The 16656-nt window shown below is 41.2% G+C and overlaps 1 protein-coding gene across 16 annotated transcripts in view; it reads right to left on the bottom strand.

The window, feature by feature from the left end:
• LOC136366277 (poly(rC)-binding protein 3-like) overlaps positions 1–16656 on the bottom strand; it is a 497612-nt gene that overhangs the window by 134549 nt on the left and 346407 nt on the right. For 7 of the 16 annotated variants that reach the window (XM_066327359.1, XM_066327386.1, XM_066327368.1 and 4 more), the window contains exon 1: positions 5111–5156. The exons of 6 other annotated variants lie outside the window; for them this stretch is intronic. The gene's annotated coding sequence lies outside the window, so the exon portion shown is untranslated. Of the gene's footprint in view, positions 1–5110; positions 5157–5272; positions 5412–6012; positions 6114–16656 lie in introns of those variants that run through there. 3 more of the 16 variants (XM_066327284.1, XM_066327324.1, XM_066327298.1) reach the window with 3 other exon arrangements.

The raw sequence follows: 16656 nt of genomic DNA, 5'->3' as shown, positions 1-16656 counted from the left end.
AAAATATATGCCATCAGGGATAAAGGTAAATATAGGACTAGAGGGTGTGAACATTGCACCAAACACTTCACTACCATGTGGATACATCCAAAAGTATTCCTTTTCTCGGGAGATGTACCCTTCTTTACATTTCTGTAGTGTGCTCTGCATCTGGGATAATATTAAACTTCCCTTGTTGCCACTGAGACAATCAGACTGTTCAGATTTTGTTTCATAAAATCATAAGATTAGCAATAATATCTGTATTCGTTTGGCAACAAACATGTACCTATTTGCAGGTAAAAGATGACAAAAGCCTTCTCCTAGACCTCCACATTCATTGTGTGCAGCTGCCCAGACTCCTGCTGCCATGCCTGGGACTGTTGTTCTGACACAGCCACCCTCATTTTCTAAAAGTTGGCTGAACATTCATAAAGCCCTGCCGTCAGCATCAAAGTCAAGCCCTTTTGTTGGTTTAATTTTAATGAAATCAAATTCTTTCTTTCTTATTACAGACATGCTTTAACTATTCTGTAAGTAAGTGTTTTTCAGTAAATGTACGGTGAATCTAACAGAAATAAACCAGTACAGGACAAAGAAGAAAAGTACAGTGTTTTCCTAAGCATTTTCACTACTTTTTTTCTAAATTATTATTTGAAAATATTTATCTTAAAATGTTCGTAAGGTCAAATAAAACAAAACAAAACCCAACCCCCTCCTTGCAAAAAACCAAACAAACAAAACCAAAAACACCAAAACAAAAAAATAACTCACCAAAAATCACACATTCAAGTTTTTCCCTAGACCATTTTGTGAAAGTTTTCAGATGACACTGCAATAAATCCTAAAAAATATGGAAGCATCCTTCTCACAGAATTGTATCAAGCTACAGGCTATCTGAGCAACTAGATTATGCCAAGAACAACAGGTACATGGACTCCTTTTATTCATTTGTAAACCTGCTGCTTATTTATTCCATACTGTTATTCAGATCCTGCCACCGATGCCCACATCCCCCACAGGAGGGAAGGCTGCTGAGGTCACTGGCTGAGTCTCGGCAGTGTTAATCGCTGCTCAGAGACTCCCAGCAGGGTCGAGATACCACGGACAAGCACAGACCTCCGAGGAGCTGCATGGGAAAAAGAAACTTCATCTGACTCTAAATGATCATTACAGCTTTGGGGAAGACAAGGTCCGATCCAAGAGGGAGCTAGAATTAGAGAACCAGAATTTAAAAACTCAACCAACTCCCTTGGGGGAAGAGATCAATTCATGTTGGTCTGCAAATGAGGTTTTTTTGGACATATAGATAATAGGCCTTTATATTTTAACTAACAATGACTTTCTATACTAATTGTTTTTTGTGTCTCTGTGCTGAAGGCTTTCAGGGCTCAGAAAGCAAGTCAAGATGCTGAACAGCATGTGTGTACAACAAGATGACAGCCTCTGGCAGGGGACACAAAGGCTTCAGAATATGGGTGAGCACTGCGAAGGGCCACCCGTGTGCATAGGGGATGCTGGGCTGTCTGCTAGAAATCTGGCAGGGTGTGCAAAAGGGAGTTTGTTAGCCTGAACTTGACTTCTGTGCCTGACTGATGAATATTAACATACAACTGCTCTTGCTGAATATCTCCACGGCTCTATGACCACTTCAAGGATGCTTGCATGTATTATTATCTCCTTCTTCCCCATCAGCAGCCGATGGGCACTACACCCTTAGGGGTAAAAACACACACCCTTAAGACCAAGCAGATGTCTGTTACAAACTTTCTGCTTGATTTTAATCCAAAAGAGCTTGCATTGAGCTGCTGTTTTTTAATTAAAACCTCCTTTGCTCGGTTGTTTTTTGTCTTGTGGAGCATCTATCAATCAGGAGGAGTCACCATAGGATGCACTCAGCAGCAGCAGGCTATTTTATCCCTTCCCCCAAGCCCAGACACTGACTTTTCTCCTTCTTCCTCCCCTCCCCAACTTCATTAACTAAATGCACTGAATAAACCTTAACATCCCAGCTAAATCCTATTGGCCCTGGATTTGCTGCTTAATGCTAAAACCCAAGCGACCCATTTTTCTCCTGTTGATACTTCTATTGCTGATGGCAGCCAGCAGAGAAAAATACTCAACTTTAAACTATTTTCACGTAAGGAACAAAACCAAAAGCATTCGTCACTCACTCTTTCTGCTGCTGCTCACAAACTTTACGTAAGCTTTACGTGACATGTCAAAGCGTCCCTTGCTTTTGTGCTTCATGGGCAGCACAGTGAGCCTGTCGCTTAGCAAATGATTACAACAGAATGCATCTGTTATTAAAAGTGCAACTAGGTCTCTTAAAGGAAAATGATCTGGCAAACTCTGTGAAAATTATTTTCTGTGCATTCTACAATTCCCAATCATGATGTTGTTATAAACATCAGAGGACGGAGATCCCACTAAATGAAAATCTTGGGGAGAGAATAACAAAGAGAGTAAAAAGCGTCAGTGCTACAGAATCATTTTGGTTGCTATCCTTAAATTTTGCTTTGAACTCTAAGTTTCTCATTTTCACATATGCCACAGAAAAGGCTAAAGTTTATTTACTGTGCCCCTTCTTCCTGGCTCTCAGCCCTCATGCTGCATTCCCAGTTGTAACCCCTGCACGTCATCTCCCCTCAGCTCAGCTGCCCAATGCTTCCTCCTTGGTCTGGGATGACAAATAGGAACCTCAATGGTTCTTCCCGGCTCCTGACTAACTCTTTCTGAAGCACCCAAACTTGGTCGTCCATCCAGTTGCAAAGCCTCCCTGCGGCAGCATTAAGACCTCTGGCTCCTGGCGTCACCTGCCTGCCTTTACTGCTTGCTCCACTGGACCTCTGATCTCTCTTCCACCTTAAATACATTACACCATGACCACCATGTGTTTTGCCACAACATCTGACACTCTAAAACCCTTCCCCCCTACAAATACCTCTTTTCCACCTCTGCCACACATGCCTGTGGCTGCAGTCACATCTCCCATTATCTTTGCAAGCAGCTCCACAACTTTCCACTGCAGTGATACACCCTTGTCCTGCTGCAGGGTCCCTCTAGGGCTGTCCCTACCCAGCACGTTTGCATCCAGGCTCCCAGCATTCCTAAGCAGGAGGGCCACCTCACCCTCTGGTCCCCCCACGTCCTGTCCTTCTCCCTGGGTACTGAGAGATGTGAACCCCTGTCCTTTCACCAGGACAGCCTCTTGCCCTGCAATGGATCCATAGAAAGTGGCTTCACATGCAGAAAACTGAGCACTTTCCCTCACGGCTTGCAAGAGTCGCTCACCGCATTTTCAGTTACCTGTCAAAGCGGCTATTCCAGCTTGCTCTTGGGTAAAAGACCAACCAGCAGAGCAGTCTTTGGATTTCACTTATATTTTTAATACCACATTTCACCTGACTTTATTATCAACCCTCAGTGCCCTACAATAACGAGGCTAGCTTCTGAGAAGGGCTGCATCCTGAACTGCCTATGCCACGGACAGCCAGTCCTTTGCCCAGCAAATTCCTGCAGCATCCAGAGGCTACAAAGGAACAAGGAGCCTGGGCATTTGGTGAAAATGCAGCTATCCTGAATAAAAGTTGTAATTATAGAGAACCTAAAAGCAAATGCAATCTAGCACTGAAGATACGCGGCACAGGTTATGATTATTAGTGTGCTGTCTGGTACGAGAAGGCTTTCAAATAAAAACACTTTCTTACCGACTGTGCACTCGCGTTAATGTATTTCTTACCAATACCACTAATGGAGCGTTCATCATGTTTCTTGCTTCTCTGAAGTAACAAGAGAAATAGATTGAGCCATGTAAGAATAAAATTGAATATATCCATGGCACTACACGTTATCATACTGCACACACTCTACAAATGTGTTTAAATAGGGTCCTTGAAGGAAGTAATGGCAACTGAATTCAATATTACAGAAATATTCAAACCAGCATAAATTGGAAGGCAGCGGAGATAAGGAATATAACCAGTAAAACAAATGCTTATATTCTTGAGGACTTGTTTTTGCAGCAAGGACACAGATGAGAGAAAGAAAGAATGCAAGGTCTTCTGTCAGAAACTAGCTATTTCAGACTGAAGAAAGTAAAAATATTTTTGTTCGCCTGATTATAGATAAGGACAATATGGAGCAATACCCACATGATTCATCAAGGTTTTTCCTTGCCTTGAATACAGTGAGTAGCATACTAGATACAGGATATATTTCTTAAGAGGTTTACGAGGAAGCAAACTCAGTTTTTCTGTTTATTTTTATAAACTCTCGATGGATTTCAGCATGGCCTATTCCTGGACTCTGGTTTGAACTATTCTCAGTGATAGTTCACGAACTTTGCGCTAGGAATCTTTTTAGGGATAAGCAAAGGACAAATTGATTACCAGCTGCTCAACTCTATTTTGCACTATTGTTCTACTTCTAGAACCAAACACAAAAGAAACAAACAAGACCTACAGCTAGACTGGATGGTACACACACATGTAACAGATATTTATTTCTTTTTCTTAACACTTAACACATGCAAAGAAATTGCCAGTTATGACTGCATTTTGCTGCCTATAATTTATGCCTGAGCTGTTAAAATATGTTTAGGTAATGTGCATTAACTGAGTGTTTATTTTTCCAGTAGCACTAGGAAGGTTATCAGAAACACAAATAGAAGCTGTACACTAAACATAACCATATCCACTAACAGGACATTCTAACAGATGCATAAAGGACATTAAAACATCATTTTAGGCACACAGGAACAATTTTTCTTTCGTCTTCAAAAATAATAATGTTAATAACCATAGTAATGCGGTATGAAGCCCAGACTCCTTTACTATTACTGTTACTTTAAAACTACCATATATTTTCGAACTTTTCTTTAGGAAACACACACTTCGAAGTTGATTTTTCTCCCACTGCACAACTTGCTGAGCGACAGGCCGGTTCTTTACTCGGGCTGTTTACACAGCAACTTAAAAACAACAGCAAGAAAAGCCTCCAGAAACATTAGCACTTGAAGGAAAGGTGGTCACTTCCAATGCCAATACAAATTCCAAAACACGGGACAATACTCCAGGTCGGTTGCTCCTGACAGCGATGCCGGTTCACAGCGTGTCAGAAACTTACTAACCTGCGCCTTCCTAATCCCTGCGCAACGCCCGTGGTCTTCCTCGGCCTCTCCCGTTAAACTCGCAGGAAACCATTAACGGGGCACACGGACACACAGCGAGCAGCTCCGGGAGATAGTATCGCCTCCGAGCGCCGGGGCCGCTGCTCGGGCGGGGTTACTCACCCGCGGGAAGCCCACACTCCCGACTGACAGTCCCTGACGGATCTCCCTCAGCGCGCCTCACTCGCGCGGCGGATAAACCAGCCGCACGTCCGCACGGAGCACTTCCACCGCAACTTGTTGGGTTGGGGCTTTCAGAAGCGGAGTTTTCCCGGCCCGGCCGCGGCCCGCCGGCTCCCGCCGCGCACCGAGCCCCGCGCCCCCGGCAGCGCCCCCGAGCGCGGCCCCGCGGGGCCGGCACCCACCTGCGGAGCGCCTCCGCTCCCGCCGCCGCCCTGCGCGGACAGATGGCCCGCAGCCCTCGCAGCCCTCCGCTCTGCCGGAGCGAGGAAAGACCGGCTTTTTTTTTTTTTTTTTTTTTTTTTTTTTTTTTTTCTCCTTCCTCTTTCCTCTCTTCTCCCCGTTTTATCCTGTCTTCCTTCCTTGGATTAGACCCTGGCAGATGAGCACGAGTGTACTCTCAACACCCCCTCCACCAGTCACTTCAATTAGTGCCACACGAGAGGAGCTTCTGCCCAAAATCTGCTTAAGAAAGGGCCAGAGGGCAGGGCAATCGCCTTTGCTCAACAATGACCAGAAGCTGCTATAAATATCCAAACAAAAGCACTGGCAAGGCCAGGAATGTCATACCCTAATGTGATAAAAATTGTAAATATCCGTTGTATACCAGACACACAAAGCAAGAAAATAAGGTTCTTTTTATAAAAGAGACAAAGTTTAAAAGCAGTCAACCACCTCCTTACCCTCTGCCCCCAATACGTGACCTTGTAGTATGTTATCAATGCTGTGTGTTTCTGGGTGCCAAGCTATTATGTTTTGGAGGTCCTGCACAGCTCGTTCACAATCCCTTTGTGACAGCTGCTCGCTAATATTTATAGGTAGCCAAATCTGTGTACCTTATATAACCAAGTCGACTGACCAGGGCTGGGCAGAGGTAGTAGACTCCAACCCCACAGATACGGTGGGTTGTACAAATAGCACAGGCAGTGACTTGCCTTGTTAGTCAAAACATTGACAAGAAGTTCCCAATACACCAATAAGTAAAGCAATACTTTAATACAGTACAGATCGAGGCGCATTTATATGGAGACTGGAAGATTTAATGTAATTTGACTTAGACATATTTTCTACTAACATATTCCAGTGCTGCGAGTGAGAAGAAACTACAGCCTGAGGTTTCTAACTATTCTGTGAACTAGAGTTGAAAACTAACAAAAAACTCAAAAACCAACCATACGATAAAACTCACAAAAAGCCCACACACCCTTGGATCAAGCCTAGTGTCTCCACCAGCAGTGCCTGGGCTTCTGCACCGCTTCACAAATGTCCAGTTCACACTGTGCAAGTAGCTGGATGCCGCTGGTTCTCACATGGGCAAGGCAGAGTGGGAGAAGGGAGTGGTTTTGGTCCCATAAGATCACTTGTAAACTCTGCAGAGCCTTTGAGATAGTAATTTCCAGTCTGTTGATGGCCAGATGACAACAGCTAGGTTCATCTGAGGGGAAGCCAATAGCCACTGTCACCTAATTCCCTCCCCAGACGTTCAAGAATGTAATCATTGCAAAGGGAGGGCACTCAGCTCATGTCCAAGTCTCGTGCCTCAATGTTTATGTACAAATCTGTGTAAAAGCAGTTAATCCTATTGACCAACCGCATGCTCTTTTAGAGCTGAGATAAAGGCCATTCGAAATTAACCCTGTATTTCCTCTGTCGGGTTTCCATCAACTCAAAAATCAGCTTCTCTCCCACAACAGATAAATGTTGTTTTTTCCATTTCATTCCCATGCCCTCTTCTGATCACACTTGTTCGTCCTGCTGCAGTGAATACTGCTTACTCAAACTAAACCAATTCACATACAGACTTATTCTCACACCACCCTTATCCACAAAGGATGGTCACAGAGGGTGTTTGCTGCTTTACTAATTCCCTGAATCTGAGCATGTGCCCAATGAAAGAAAGAGTGTACTTTTAGAAGGTAACTTGATTTTAAAGAGAGAATATTTAAGTAAAGCTCATACAAAACTCTAGTCCAAAAATCTCATATGCAGACTTGCAAGAACAAAACAGCCCACAGGATTTCCAGACATACTGGATTCAGCAAGGACAAAAATATTCTTTTTTTCAACGAAGAGTTGTTTGTCACCCCGAGTGCACAGATGCAAAACAATAACACCAACACGAACAACACAGACTGAGCATTGTTGGGCCAAAGCTGGCCAGCCCATGGGCTGACAAAGCCCTCCCTGATGGCAGGGGAGAGGGAAGCAGAGGTCCTCACTCTGGCACAGGCATGGTGCAGGTCTGTGCAGCCCACCACAGCAGCCAGAGTAATGGAAGTGCATCCAGCTGAATTTACAGGGTGTTCCAGGCAATATGGCTATTTAACCCTGCCAGTTCCACTGGCTGGTCTTTACACAGGCTCCTGCCTCTACTTCAGGGCTGACTGGGTGGGTTGGCCACAGCAGCAGCACAAACATGTTTTGCATTGCAAAAGAGTGGACAGAAGTCTCACTGAAGGAATAAAAAACCCCGACATAATCCTCAACAAAAACCCCTCCAGGTAAGCAGGAAAAAGATTTTTAGAATAATAAGCTTACTTGGCAAAAACATGAGCAATGACTTAAGTAACTGCATAGTTGTGACTGAATAACAGGACAGCAAAAATAAATCACTATTGGAGTGAAATGCAAGGCTCTGTGCATGATATAAAAATTTAGCCGGTCAGGCAGATGAATAAATTGGTGGAACTGAGTTACTGATGCCAGAAGTGACAGAAAAATATCCTTGTCTCTGAATTCTTGGTGGGTTTTTTATCTTTAATTTTTGTATCTGTCATTCCTGAGTTCAAAGAGGGGAAATATAAAGGGTTATAAAAAAAAAAATTTTTTTCTTTTCACCAAAAGGCTCTGCTTGTATTGATCTATCTTGATCTGCTACTCATCATTTTACATGCTGCCTTTCTACACCAGGTTTTCCAGCCTATGGATAGAAATGGCAGAGGAATCTTGCAGCCTCCCTTAAGGACTGATGAAAATGTAACAAGAGAAAAACTGCATGTATGGATATATGCCTCACAAAGGGATATTCAGAAGGGTTGTCTTTGCAAGTGTGAAAGTATTCCAGATGACATTTGCTTTTCAGTTCAAAATGCTCCATTTGACGATAAATCTAAGGGACAGATGACAGAAATCTCCCTGACTGAGCAATGTCCCAAAACTAAAATGTGCAAAGAAAAGATACTGCTTAGTTTATAAACAATTTAATGTATATTTGCAATTTTAAACTGTTCATAACATTTTCTACCAATAGATCACTCATTTTATAGAGAATTATGCATTACCTGGAAGTGCTTGAAGTTAACTCGTTATGGAAATAGAAACCTGGATCAGATACATTGGGTCCTTGCATATGGCATAGTTTCCTGGAGAAGGAAACCTGTGTACGGAAAGCTATCCTCAAGCACTAGTTGAAGTTTTCCCTTAAATACTGTTTTGTTTGCTAAGTGAAAACTGACAACACCACCGAATCATCTAGTATTAGTGTTCTTTTCTTTAACATGTCTCTGCCCTTGGACAAAAAATAATAATGGCTTATGCTATTCCTTAGCCTGAATAAAATGTTGCCGTTCCGGAGATAAAGACGTATTGAGCTGAGCAATTAAATAGCTAAATAAATGAATCAGCAGAGCAGAAGTGACAGATTTAATTACTGCTTAGAGCTAGGAAGGGGAACTAATTATGGGGTTCATGAACCACATGCCATTCTTTTCCTTAAGCATGTGCTTTGATTCTTCTGGATCAAACTCTGCAAATGCAGTAGCACCATGCACTAAATTAAAAAAAAAAAAAAAAAAAAAAAAAAAAAAAAAAGAGAGAGAGAGAGAGAAAGAAGGGCACAAAAAGCTATCCAAAATTTGGAAATAAAGTCTAATCTTTGAAGAAAGAATAGTCAATACTCTGTTCTAAAAGCCCATGTTCAATTGACTCCATACCATGTGTTACAAGAGCTTGCTTTCAAATAGATAAACACTAAAAATTTTGTTCTCCAAAAAATGAAAGCACAATCAAGTTCACTAGATGTGAATAAACCAAAGATTGCAACAGAAAGCTGTGGTAAGTGAGGCATAAAGCATATAGCTCTATTGAGTGATTGGAGCCCAGTTCATCAGAAAGTATCTGTCACTGGGAACCCTGAGAAAGCCTTTGATCCTACAACCTCTCTCCTGCTTTGGTCAGCCCACCACACCAAGCAAAATATCTCAGAAAGATGCTTCTGTGGCCACCACCTATAAAAGACTAGTGGTGGAAAAAACCTGCTCCTCGGTTTCTGCTTTCTGCCTCATTTCTCTAGGTTGCATTTACTTTACCATTCTAATTTTATTCTTGTTTGATAAAACTGTCAATGCCAATTATTTGAGCTTCACATTAAACTCATGATCCTACTGGTATAATCCCCTAAACATAGAATTCTTTTCCTCATTAGTGGGGGCGAGAAAGGGATAAAAGCCCACATATACAGCATTTGAATCACATCATTCAATTAATTGAATAATTTTGGTTTACAGCTATCTTTTACAGATAAAGATATAATTTCAGGAAAAATAGAAGTGCCAAGCTGGGTTTTAAAAAATGAATTAGGGAAGAGAGGAGAAGTCTTTCATTCATAGCCAGTAGTTTTCTAAAATTATAATCTCATTATGGTGTCTGTTTTAGCACACTTTTAAAAATCTACACACTTGCTTCATTTCCCTCAAGTACTACAAAGAGAAAAATATCTCTGGACAGCTCACCTCATACACCATTCTGAAAAGAAAGTCAGGCTTTTTACTTCACTGACTTTGAAAATTTTAAAAATGCAGGACATGATGCAAACATAAAACATCTTATGGCTAGGAAAGATCTAAATCTACCCCAGTTTAGTTGTGATCTCCTTCCACACCATGAGCAATTTTGTCAGAATGAAAATAATTGTGTCCAAACGCAGAGAAGTAGGCTGATCCCTTGGAAGGCTCACTGAACAATCACAAATGCCATCATCATCTAAGATTACAACATCAGCTCTGCTTGACTGAAATTCTGTCCTCTGAAGGCAGCCAAAACCAAGGTCTATTGCCTCAATAAAGTCCAAAATGAACTCTATCTTCAAAATCAGTATCTGGGTTTCTGTATCAAGGGAGACTGTATCTGCAGGAAACCGGGAGCACAGTACATCCAAGATAAGATAAAATCATGATTTTTTTTTTTTAATGGAATTATGGTATAGCTCTATATACAAGGGATAGTTTTTGCCTTGAATTCTAATGCAGTTATATCAGAAGAAAATGCACTTTGTCCCTGGACATAAAGAAAAGCAGAGAGGAGCTGATCTTCCAAAAAGACACCATATGAAACACTGGGTACAAGCTGCATTAACACTCATACCATATGAATTTTACAGCATCAGATATCCATGTTATTAAAGTGTGATGTGTGTAGAATGCCACTAAGGTACCAGTGATCATGAACCTTGCAGAACACACACACACAACTGATATCTCATAATAGAGGTATGATGATTGCATAAATAACCTCAGTGGAGCACAATGAGAATTAAAGGATCTCATGGGCAGGGGCAGCTTGTCAGCAGACTGCCGAAGGACAAAAGGAGAATGTGCACTCTTGGTGCACAACACATCTAATCTCAGGAGGCAAAATCAGCAGTATTTTGCTAAAAAATTCCCTGCCAGGTTCACATGGAAATAACCTTTTAAGTGTCTGAGGTGTCCCTCTCAAGACAGGACGTGGTCAGTATTTGCCTGTGCATCCAGAAGCAGAGTCCCAAGGGAATACAGGGCATATACGAATGGAAGCCACACAGAAGTGAGCTCAGCCCCTTGGAAGAAATCTGACTGAATCCACCCTCTTCTGCTCTCACTCCAGAGCAGTGCAAAAGAAATCCTTCATGGGATACTTAGAAGTGGAGTCATGGTTAAGGATGCACTGGAAGCAAATTTGTCATTGCTTTATTTATACTCTTCTGCTCTTTTTCTTGCACTTGGATGTCTGCCCTTAGGTCTTGCTTAACATAATTTTGCAGTGTCTCACCACCCAGCCAGGCTGGTGCAGTGGAGAGACAAGATGAAACAGAGTGAAACCAGTAGATTATCAGCAGAAAAGAAAGAAGGGTGCACAGGGTGTCTTGAGACATGAATGTCTCTTCCAGCAGAAGACCAGAGCTGGCAAATATTCCTTCCCATTTTTAAAGGGTCATTGGCTTGGGATGACTTTACTAGCAGGGAAAGGATTATCTCTAACAACCATGAACTAATTCTTCTCCTGCGTGCTGGCAAAGCAACACTCCACAGTTCCGGGTGAGCCCTGGGTTTTCAAACAGCCTCTGACTCTGTGTTTGGTTATTACTGGGAAGGTAGCAGGCCATTTTTCACTGGCATTGGGAGTGTGCCATTTCATCAAAGCTGCCCTTGGGAAGTTTGCTTGTGCTGATTTGCAAAAATCAGCACACAGCAGGTGTGAGGAGTTGCTAGCTGTCTGATACAAAGAAGAAATTAAGGTGTTTTTTGTATAAAGTCTAAATAACATTTATGCACTATTAATCTCAAACCTAAAAATAATTTAAAATTACTTGCCATTTTCTTTAAAATCTAAAAGAAGTACTTTTTTTTTGGAGTGGCTTCCTAATAGTTCATAAAAAACTGGAAGCAAGTATCCAGTCTTCACTGGGGACTAATATAAAAACCGATCAAGCTCCTTGACAGTAATGACAACTGAAATAATGGGAGCCACTGTCCAGTGAAAAGCTGAAGTAAGCCTCCAGCCACAGTGCTCAAAGGGTTTTCACAAAGAAGGGCAAGGATGTGTTCATACAAACATCAGAGCTTGCTGGAATAAGTTGCCTCTGGGGAAAAAAAAACCAAACAAACAACCAGAATTATGCCAGAAATAGAAGAACAAGGAAGCCTGTGAACTGGCTAGTGTGCAGCCCTAGGCTGAACCTGAGAAGAGTTCCTCCTCTCTCCTAGAGCAGTAGTATACTGAAGAGGAAGCAGCCATAAGGAATGTGAAATAAGGAATGAGAAATCTGGTCTTCATGAGCCTCATAATACAGTTCTTGACTTAACAGAGATGACAAAAAGGGGGTTTATAATATATTCTGTCACACTTAAGAACAATTGTAAAAAGAAATTAATTAATTAAATAGAAAGCTGTTTTGATTTGTGAAACTAGAGAAGCAGTTACACTCAAAAATTCTGCCACTGTGAGAAACACTGGCTAACATAAGGTAATATCACAAGCCCAGAATGGACGAAGACAACAACTCAAAAATCTAAAGGAATGGTTCATTTTCATCTCTTAAGGTCTGAGGGTTAGTTTGAAGGAACAAAGCTCCAGGGCACAAAAATCAATCAGACAGTTGTAGAAGAGACTTTGGCAGTTCCATGTACAATTTCTGAATTTGACTACTGAACTGGTAATGTCTGGAAATTGTTAGAAGTATTACCAAAATCTTCCAAACACAGGGAAGTTTGAAAGTCAAAACTGAACCTTTGTAACTCAAATCTCAGAAGCAGACAGTGATGGCAGACCATCCACCCATCCATCCATCCATTCTGAATGAAAATGGTTTTGATATTATGCTATTTTTGGTTTTGATATTATGCTATTGAATTCACAAAGAACTTTGGGTAGAAAAAGAAGAAGCTGAGATATCCAGAGGTGGAGAATCGAACACTGATAAGGTCACCTGCATTTTGGAATGAGTAGCTGCATACTACATTGAGACCAAGGACGCTCGCTGAATTTCTAAATATAAGTAATGCCATGATTATTCCTCATTTAAAAATTCCTCACTATAAACGTTTTGCATGTCTTTTATTCTATGGCCAGCAAAAGACCTTTCAACTGCTCAGACAAAACTGACAATCATTTCTCCTAAAATAACAGATGTGACAGGGCCACCCCTGCCCGCCACAGAAAAGTGGGGAATTGCAGTGGAGAGATCTAGAGGATCCATGCTGTTAATCTGGCTGCCTCCAGGGACTGATAGCAGTCAGCTATCACAGCTGCTGGTACTGGGCATTCTACCAGTAGTTTCCACTTCTACTGTAGGGACAGCAGCACTTTCAGACAACATGTTTTCCTGGTCCTAATATGGACAAAATTAAGGTAGACAGATGTTAAGGGACATGCGCTTTGTCTTTTCAGGAGCCTGCCACCTTGGACAATTTCTGCTTTGCTTGTGCTCACAGCCAGTCCAGTTTGCTGCTGAAAGCTGAAGACTCATTTTAGCTTGGCTTCTTCTGCACTCTCAGAAGATTCAGCAAAACTTATGTTCACTGGTGTCATAATGCTTCTGAAATCTTAATTTCATCTCCAGAGTCATCAGGATAAAATCATGCTCAAAAAAGCAAATAGTTCATCTCTAATGATCAAGGATATTTTTAACATGCTGTCCATATTGTGCTCTTCAAGTTCCTTATGAAAGTGAAATTGCAGTGAAATTCTTGATGTAAAAAGCTACAGTGAGATATTTCAATATGCTGGTGCAACATAAGAGTTATCAGTGTGTCAGGATACAGCTTGACTAGTTTGATCAGGAAACTACTGTAGAGAGCTGTAGAGTAAATTATAAATTAAAGATGTAAAATCAGAAACAACTTTGAAATGTATATTGGCAGTTGTTCCTTTTACAGGACCATCAGAACATGTGTTACATCAACATTGGTGATTGCATTCAAATTTCAGTAAATTTTAGTGTTTCAAGCTGAAGTAATTAAAGCTTTATGGAAGTATATTTGCTGCAGCTTTTCTGACAGATTATACTGCTGTTGCCCAGTGGAGTAGCAGCAACAGGAAAAAAAGGTAGAACAATAATTTTGTTCAACATAAAATCATACCTTGCTATATCATAATAACTTTTTACATCAAACCCCATATTTTACTTCCATTATATAGATTTTTTAATATATGAAACTTTTCTAATGGAGAAGTAATTCAGTAATTCTCAGCAAATTCAGAACCCTTCTCCACCTGCAGATTTCACGGTGCCCTCTCGGGATTCACTTTGTCTTTCAGTGCTTAGCTCCAAGAACATAAAATAATAATCTTGTCCTACCTCACAGAGCTGCTATTAGCACAACTCATTTATATTCTGTAGCATTGCAGCATTATGGGAGAAAAATGGTTTACGTATGTACCATTCTGTATGTACACTTGCCACTGAACTTTTTCTAAAAAACACACAAAACCTAAATTTGTCTCTTAAACATTTGTTTTTTCATTTTCTTTTCTAACTTCCATCACCTTGTTTTGCTGCATACTGTGTTGTGTCTCCTGGTATAGTCCTCTTGTTTCAGTCACTTTTCCGTGTCACCTAACTGTGATGAGGTTTCTTTCAATATTTCTTTTCTCTACTGTTGCAGTCTTCTTATTTTTCTTATATTGTCAGTCTCTCTTGGTTGAGAATAGGTAACTATTCTCTAACGTATTCAGGTCTTTGTAACTCTCTTCTTCATACTCTGAGCCTTTCCTGTCTGTGAACCACCTTGCTTTGCTTCCTGAAGGAATTGTCTCCCTTTACAGGGGTAAAGGAGAGCACTACACCCACAAGCATTCACTGATGAGGAGGCAGGGAAATCAGAAAGAGTGAATGATCACAGAGCTTTTTTTCAGGATACATGAAGGCCTTTAGCTGTGTGTAAAACACCTCAGAGATAATGAGTGCATCAGGGTAGGGACCATATCTGCCTGAAATAAAGGTTTCTCCAGTAAAAAAGTTTTTTTTTTTCGCTCAGTGAAAAAAAAGTTGCTAACCTTGCAGAGGCCTTGAAGTTGCTACGGCTCAAACCCCAGGAGGCTTTACAGGTTAATTTTACATCTTGAACCCAACTGGGAAACAAACTCAACGCTGTTGCATGCGACAGAACACATGGTTTATGGGGTGATTGCAGCCCAGGTGCTGATGGCTCCCAGCTGATTATTCCTTTGTCCTGTGCTGTGGGTCCTCAAGAAATGCCAAGGCAGAACCAACCAGTGCTGTCATTTACCTTGATTTCAATCATTTGGAGGACTTAGATCTGTCCTCAGAGATATAAATTAAAAGTCTCCTTGTTAAGCCTAGTTAATAATAAAATGCTTAGAGCTGCAACTGAAATTTGGCCTCTCAAATAAAAACTCAGAATCCAGCAGAACTCCTAGAGTAAGAATGGATTTTATTTATACGTAGGGTATGTTCATATCCTACATATAAATATATGTTCATATGTAGGATAAGGTCCATTTTTGTATTACTTCCCTTTAAGGTGTGGTAAGGGGCATTTCTGAAGTTTGATAATTACTCAGTTCCAAAAGGTAAGGTACCTTCTCCCTGAGAAATGTTAAAGTTGTCAATACATTGCTGGAAGGCCTTACCTTAGAGTTACGACTCTAAACAGACTCATCACTTTTGTGCAGAGCAGCTGCCTCAGGGAGAAATCAGCAACTCTCCTGGAGCAGCTCATGAGCAAAAGCTCACAGGACTCAGTCCTACAAAGGCACTGACGTAATCTGGTACCATCCTTGGCTTCTTCTGCAGCATGCAGTGCTGGGACATTGCCAAAATATACCCAAGAATCACATCTGTACACACCTGTTTGCAGGAGACAGAGCCCACTGTCTGGAATCTGCTGATGCAATCTGGCAGGTGCTCAAGGATGAAATTTGCCTCTATTTTGGAGGTTCTGCTTGCTCTTCAAATCCCATCAAAGCATGTGGAAACCTTGCTATCTCAGTCTTCCTAATTTCTGAGGCAGAACATGCACACACACATGAATATATCCATATATACTCTTCAATCTATACGTGGGTACAATTTTCAGAAAACACCTCATTTCATAATTTCAGAATATTTCTAGGACTCATCTCACTGAACTGTAGAGCAAGCTGCACTGAAATTGTTAGTATTTCAGAAAGGGTTATTTTGGTATCATCACTTTTTTATTTATCTGTGTAACTTTCCCCAACTTGTTCTTTCTTCATTTTGCTCCTTTTTCTATTCATTTTTGCAAATGTTTTCTCTTTCTCTTTTTTTCCTACAGTATGAATTTTATGAGCATTCCCTGCATGTTTTAGGACCTTTTTTGAGGAGGCACTAAACAGAGAGGAAGCAATTCAGAAAAAGAACACTAATAATTTAATAACTTTAACTACATAAAATCATAGAATCATAGAATGGGTTGGAAGGGCCTTAAATATCATCTGTTTCCAAACCTCCCGCTGTGGGCTGGGCCACCTTTCTCTAAACTGGGTTGCTCAGAGCTTAATCCAACCTGTTGTTAAACATGTCCATGGATGGGGCATCCACAACTTCTCTGTGCAACCTGTTTCAGTATCTCACCATCCTGACACTGGAG

Source organism: Sylvia atricapilla, chromosome 1 (genome assembly GCF_009819655.1).
Source record: "Sylvia atricapilla isolate bSylAtr1 chromosome 1, bSylAtr1.pri, whole genome shotgun sequence".
Classification (NCBI taxonomy): domain Eukaryota; kingdom Metazoa; phylum Chordata; class Aves; order Passeriformes; family Sylviidae; genus Sylvia; species Sylvia atricapilla.
This window is presented reverse-complemented; position numbering and strand designations above follow the sequence as displayed.